A 7047-nucleotide genomic window follows, 5' to 3' on the forward strand; every position below is an offset into this window, starting at 1 on the left:
GGAGGAGCATATTTGCGCAGTCGTGCCACTTTACGGAAAGCGCGCCGTTCGACCGGAGACATCCGAGATCGGTTGTCTTCTTCCGGCCTCGGCATATTCGGTATACGTGCCCCCATGGATCATCATTGTGCCGTCCCACGAAGTCCCGCCAGTTTTGCTCCTTTGTCGTCAAGATAAGCTTCTTGTACTGGCCTGAGGCAAATCTCAGTCCAGCGGCAAGTTGCTCAGCATCGTCGGTGCCACTCCGGCGAGCTGCCTGCAGCCTACGCCTCAGTCTCCGGACCTCTTGGCGCTTGGTACTCAGCTCAGGATTCCACCATATTACGTTTCCCCTTGCTGCAGGTATCCTGCGCCCTATCACCCTGTCGCACACTTCATGTACGATGGAGCGAAGGGCAGACACATGGTCGTCCAACGGCGATTCCTCCAGTTCCTCAAGGCTTTGTGCTGCACTCCTTAACTCTACACTGAATCTTCGCCAACTTGCATTGGAGAGCTTCCATTGCGGTACCGGAGCTAGGCTCTCAACGGTACTGCTCGGATCTGGAGTAACCTCAACAGTAATGATGTTGTGGTCACTCAGCTCCCAGAAGTCAACTCTCCAATCGTATGTTGCCCATACTCGCGCTGCTTCGTTGACGAAGGTCACGTCGATATCACTTCTGGAGCGGTGATTATCGAACGTGAACACCTGGCTGGCCGTATTCAGCACACTGGCACCGCTTGCAATAATCCACTCGTTCATGAGCTGTCCCCGTTCGCGACTCAGGCGGTCTCCAGAGTTGTCTGGGGATTTGCTGAACCACATAGGGGAAACTGCGTTGGCGTCAAGTCCGAGGATTGTCGGTGTTCTGCTAGCTAATAGCAGAACCGTATCCAGGTAGTCAGTATAGGGCTCCAGAGCAGCTAGATGCTGGCAGTATACGGAGGCCAGAAAGATGGTGCCATATCTTCCCGTGACACTCACGCACACTCCGTAGTCCGTCGTCAAAGCATCGATGGGCATGCAGATGGCAGATGGGTCGTCAACGATGATGGCAGCTTTTTTCCTCCTATCGGCGAAGATCCTCATTCCTCCAGGCAGTCCAGTTAGTCGCTTGCCCGCGTCCACATAGGGCTCCTGGACTAGTGCGAACAGGTGGCCAGCATCTCTCATCTGCTTGGCAAGCTCGATGACAGCGCAACGGCCTCGACCACAATTCGCTTGGATGAAGCTAAACATTATTAATGTTTAGCTTGCACCCTGGCTAGCAGCGCGCCGTATATCGGGCAGCCACCCGAAAGCATATAATGCCCCGAGGGCATACCCTTGTGACGGCAGTTGCGGCAGTCCACCGCATTTCTGCACTTCGCCGCGACGTGGTCGTTCTGTCCGCACTGGCGGCAGACCTGTTTCTCTCGGGGATATCTGCACTCGCTGACCTTGTGGTCAAATCCGAGGCATCGGTGGCAGGCGTAGGTGCGCACCTGAGAGCGACAGCGGTAAGAAAACCACTTGACGTACACCCTCCCGCCTTCGAGAACGGCCAGCGCCTGGTCATCGACCTCCAACGTCACATTAATTGTGGCGCCGTCAGCAGCTGACCAGGGCTTAGTCGCCAGGACCACCGCCTTCTGGAACTCCTTCAGGCTCATCTCCTCGAAATTCTTCTCCCTGAGCTCCATCATAAACTCGTCGGGTCCCACGGAGGTGTCCACATCCTGGACCGTCACACGTGGCTTTGCAGCGGTGTTCTTCGACACCTTTAGGCCCACCTCAGCGAACTTTGCGGAGGCAACGACTTTCGTCATCTCCGCCTGCGAAGGCGTGCGAATGATCGCGCCGCCCCGCTTCAGCTCACGCACCTCGTGCACTCTTACGCCCAGAGCGGGCGCTACCTCCTTGCGGATCTTCTCCGCGATCTGCTTCCCTGACAAGGCCGGGTCGTCGCACGCGACGACCGCCGACCATGTCTCCCGGATCTTTCGCGGTGCGGCTACGGGGGCAAGGGGGGCAACAGGGGCAGCAGGTGAGGCGACTGGGTGTGCGCCTCTAGTAGCGGTGGCTGCATATGAGGCGGCCGAGGCGACCGGTGTCTGCCACTTCAGGCGATCCTCAAGAACTCCAATCCGGATCATCAGGGCTCCGACGAGCTCCTCGTAGCGGTTTGCCAATAATTGCGTCTTGATGCCCACGGTAGGGCTTGCTGCGCGGGACATCCTCATAATATCCGCACGGATGTCGCCCATCTCGGCAGCAACGGCACCGATTCCCCCCCACTCTCTGTCCAAGAAGGATCTTTTCAGTCTGGCAGGTGCCACGAAGGTCCCTTCCTTATCGGCAGCAGCGGCAGCGGCACCGGCAGCGCCAGCTGCAGGGGCGACGGCAGCGGCAGCGGCTGCGGCAGCAGCAGCGGCAGCGTCAGCGGCGGGGGCAGCGGCAGCGTCAACGGCGGGGGCAGCGGCTGCGGCAGCGGCAGTGTCAGCGGCGGTCTTGATAGTCTGCACCTCTTTAGCGCGCGATGCCTCCTTCGATGACGCCCTAGAACGTCCTTTTGAGCGCTTCTTTTCTCCGGGTGCAACATTTTTCGCCTTAGCCCCCTTCGCGGACGATGCAGATGATGAGGGGCGATCCTCTTCTGGCACGTCCCAGTCCTTGTCCGTGTCAACAATATTGGCCCACGATTCCGCGTCGAGCGCAATCAACTTAGCTTTCGGGTTCTCTCGCTCCTTAGCTTGGCTGCGCTTCCCATTGGCGCGCATCTCGCCCTCGCTCATCGAGTCAACCCCCTCCGACATCTCTTTGGTGGTGTTAAAAATAGGACTCAAAAATACACTCACCCAGTTTTTGTTAAGGCCAAGTAGCCTTTTCAGCTCGATTCAAATTTTTCAAACAAAATAAATTACCAAAAATGCTTTCAATTGTTCACAAAAGGAAAACGCGTATTCCGCCGCCTCCGACGTATGTATGATCACGCGACCAACACTCCTCGACCGCGTAGCCAAACCACGGACTCTGACACCACTTCCGCCAATTTAACTTTTGAGGAAACGCGAAAAAACGAATTTTCGAACAGAGCAAAATAATCAGGTACGATACTTAAATCTCTCCTTACACTGCCAGTTGACAGATGTGAGTAGATAGGGACAGTAGGAATCTCGTTAATCCATTCATGCGCGTCACTAATTAGATGACGAGGCATTTGGCTACCTTAAGAGAGTCATAGTTACTCCCGCCGTTGACCCGCGCTTACTTGAATTTCTTCACTTTGACATTCAGAGCACTGGGCAGAAATCACATTGTGTCAACACCCGCTAGGGCCATCACAATGCTTTGTTTTAATTAGACAGTCGGATTCCCCAAGTCCGTGCCAGTTCTGAATTGATTGTTAATTGATAATCGTTATAATTAATAAGAACTAATTGGTTTAACCCAATTAGTATTCTTAAAAATTTTAGCAAGAAAGTTCCACAATTGGCTACGTAACTAAACTATCCGGGGAACAAGTGACCAACATAAATGCCAGACACTCTATTTACCCAGAACGAGCACATAAACCATGTTATTGTTTCCCAATCAAGCCCGACTATCTCAATCTTCAGAGCCAATCCTTATCCCGAAGTTACGGATCTAATTTGCCGACTTCCCTTACCTACATTATTCTATCGACTAGAGACTCTTCACCTTGGAGACCAGCTGCGGATATTGGTACGGCCTGTTGAGAAGTTTGCGTGTCCCCACCATAAATTTTCAAGGTCCGAGGAGAAAATATCGACACAACAGTATATGTCATGCTCTTCTAGCCCATCTACCATATCTCTCTGCGAAAGACTTCCATGGTAGTACGGCTATAAAACAGAAAAGAAAACTCTTCCGATATCTCTCGACGGCTTCTTTATGGTCGTTCCTGTTGCCAGGATGAGCACGAGGCCCATATTTAATAACAAACGGATACTCAACAGGTTACGGAATTGGAACCGTATTCCCTTTCGTTCAAAATTATTCAAGTATATTAATTAGCTTGATTTATATAATATAATATATTTGTATGGCATTTGTGTTTTACTTGAAAATTTTCGGCTTTCGCCTTGAACTTAGGACCGACTAACTCGTGATCAACCACTGTTCACACGAAACCCTTCTCCACTTCAGTCCTCCAAGGTCTCATTCGATTATTTGCTACTACCACCAAGATCTGTACCAATGGCAGCTCCATGCAGGCTTGCGCCAAACACTTCTACGCATACCATTGTACCTTCCTACTCACTAAAGTTTCAAAATTTATATCACAAGTAATATAAATCATCTACTTTAGCGGTAATGTATAGGTATACAACTTAAGCGCCATCCATTTTAAGGGCTAGTTGCTTCGGCAGGTGAGTTGTTACACACTCCTTAGCGGATTTCGACTTCCATGATCACCGTCCTGCTGTTTTAAGCAACCAACGCCTTTCATGGTATCTGCATGAGTTGTTAATTTGGGCACCGTAACATTACGTTTGGTTCATCCCACAGCGCCAGTTCTGCTTACCAAAAGTGGCCCACTGGGCACATTATATCATAACCTTGAACTTCATATCAAGAAAGTTAAGGTTCTTACCCATTTAAAGTTTGAGAATAGGTTAAGATCGTTTCGACCCTAAGGCCTCTAATCATTCGCTTTACCAGATAAGATTATTTTATATAACATTAAAATGCACCAGCTATCCTGAGGGAAACTTCGGAAGGAACCAGCTACTAGATGGTTCGATTGGTCTTTCGCCCCTATACTCAATTCTGACAATCGATTTGCACGTCAGAACTGTTTCGGTCTTCCATCAGGGTTTCCCCTGACTTCAACCTGATCAAGTATAGTTCACCATCTTTCGGGTCACAGCATATATGCTCAAGGTACGTTCCAGTTAGAGGCATAAATAATATAAATATCATTATACATAACTATATAGAACGCCCCGGGATTGTGTTAATTAGCTATAAATAGTTAAAAAACTAATCCCATTATTAGTCAAGTTAATTACGCTATTAGGTTTATATCCCAATAACTTGCACATATGTTAGACTCCTTGGTCCGTGTTTCAAGACGGGTCCCGAAGGTATCCTGAATCTTTCGCATTGTTAATCATACAAGTGCATATAATAAACACAAAAATCAATGATAATTATGCCATTATATAATTCCGAAAAATTAACGCACTGTATTCATATAAATCTATCAGCACTTTATCAAATTAATAACATTTATTCTGTGTTAAAATGCAAGCAAATTAATTTGAATAAACTATAAGTTATATTTTATGATAAATTTTGTATGCTAATAGATTACAATGTCCTTATATGGAAAAAATGCACACTATTATCATAATATTGTTTAAATATTACAATTTTAATGATGAATTTTCCATAACGGATATTCAGGTTCATCGGGCTTAACCTCTAAGCAGTTTCACGTACTGTTTAACTCTCTATTCAGAGTTCTTTTCAACTTTCCCTCACGGTACTTGTTTACTATCGGTCTCATGGTTATATTTAGTTTTAGATGGAGTTTACCACCCACTTAGTGCTGCACTATCAAGCAACACGACTCTTTGGAAACATCATCTAGTAATCATTAACGTTATACGGGCCTGGCACCCTCTATGGGTAAATGGCCTCATTTAAGAAGGACTTAAATCGTTAATTTCTCATACTAGAATATTGACGCTCCATACACTGCATCTCACATTTGCCATATAGACAAAGTGACTTAGTGCTGAACTGATTTCTTTTCGCTCGCCGCTACTAAGAAAATCCTGGTTAGTTTCTTTTCCTCCCCTAATTAATATGCTTAAATTCAGGGGGTAGTCCCATATGAGTTGAGGTTGTGTATAACTTTTATTTGCAATTAATTCTTTATATATAATGATAAAACATTTTATTAAATTCGTTATATTTATATATATATATATTTGTATGGCATTTGTTTGGTCTAACGAATCAACGAAGAATAATAATATAGTCAACGGCTTTCTATTTTCTAATCGTTAATAAGAGACAATTCTAGATAAATTTTTTATGCTAGACATTTCTCAGTATTATTTGATTGAAAAAGAAAATATTTCTCTTCGTTTTTCACATTCAAATTAATTTACTAATGTGAGATAATGTTTTTCATATATTTGTTAATATTATGAATAAAATAATTAAATTATTATTATCCAATAATATACCATATGCTTATAAAATTTCATTATAAAATTTGTATAAACAACTTAATTAGCATAGTCTTACAACCCTCAACCATATGTAGTCCAAGCAGCACTATAAAATTAATTAAAGTACATAACAGCATGGACTGCGATATGCGTTCAAAATGTCGATGTTCATGTGTCCTGCAGTTCACACGATGACGCACAGTTTGCTGCGTTCTTCATCGACCCATGAGCCGAGTGATCCACCGCTTAGAGTTTTATATATTGGTTTGTTAATTTTGTCATATATGTTTTTATTGAAAGAAATTAAAAATACACCATTTTACTGGCATATATCAATTCCTTCAATAAATTTATTTTTATACCTAAAACGAATGCTGCGAAATGTCTTAGTTTCATATAACCAATAATATATCAAGTATTTTTTTAATGGCATTTACGGTATTAAATACTTTTTAGCGATATATATTGAAATTTATATAAAACATTAACCTGTATTAATCAGGTACAACATTGTACATTTTAGGTTGTTGCATTATCCAATGTATGCGCATAACTGAGATGAACAATACATATCGCAACGCGTGTATATTATGGTCCATATACACACAGTGTTTTATTAATTGCATTTAATATACAATATAATAATAATATCAAATAATTTCGATTTGCTTGTTCGAATTTGTTATTTGTTTTGCTTTTGCTTTCTTGCTTATTTATTTCTCTTATTTATTGCAATAATATATTTATATATTATATATTTCTTATTACAATTATTATATTTCGACTTGCTTTTTCGAAATTGTATTTGATCTATATATATATAGATCATATTTTTGGCAATTTAATATTTTATTTGTATTACTATAATAATGTTAT

At 44.1% G+C, this 7047-nt stretch overlaps 1 non-coding gene and 1 pseudogene across 1 annotated transcript; both read right to left on the reverse strand.

Annotated features, from left to right (window-relative positions):
- Window positions 1–3072: 3072 nt before the first annotated feature.
- Window positions 3073–5841, reverse strand: LOC118879300 (large subunit ribosomal RNA; annotated as a pseudogene).
- Window positions 5842–6246: 405 nt separating this feature from the next.
- Window positions 6247–6425, reverse strand: LOC118878978 (5.8S ribosomal RNA). The gene has a single exon (XR_005015480.2). It is a non-coding gene; the product is annotated as a 5.8S ribosomal RNA (ribosomal RNA).
- Window positions 6426–7047: the final 622 nt, after the last annotated feature.

Source organism: Drosophila suzukii, chromosome Y, assembly GCF_043229965.1.
Source record: "Drosophila suzukii chromosome Y, CBGP_Dsuzu_IsoJpt1.0, whole genome shotgun sequence".
Classification (NCBI taxonomy): domain Eukaryota; kingdom Metazoa; phylum Arthropoda; class Insecta; order Diptera; family Drosophilidae; genus Drosophila; species Drosophila suzukii.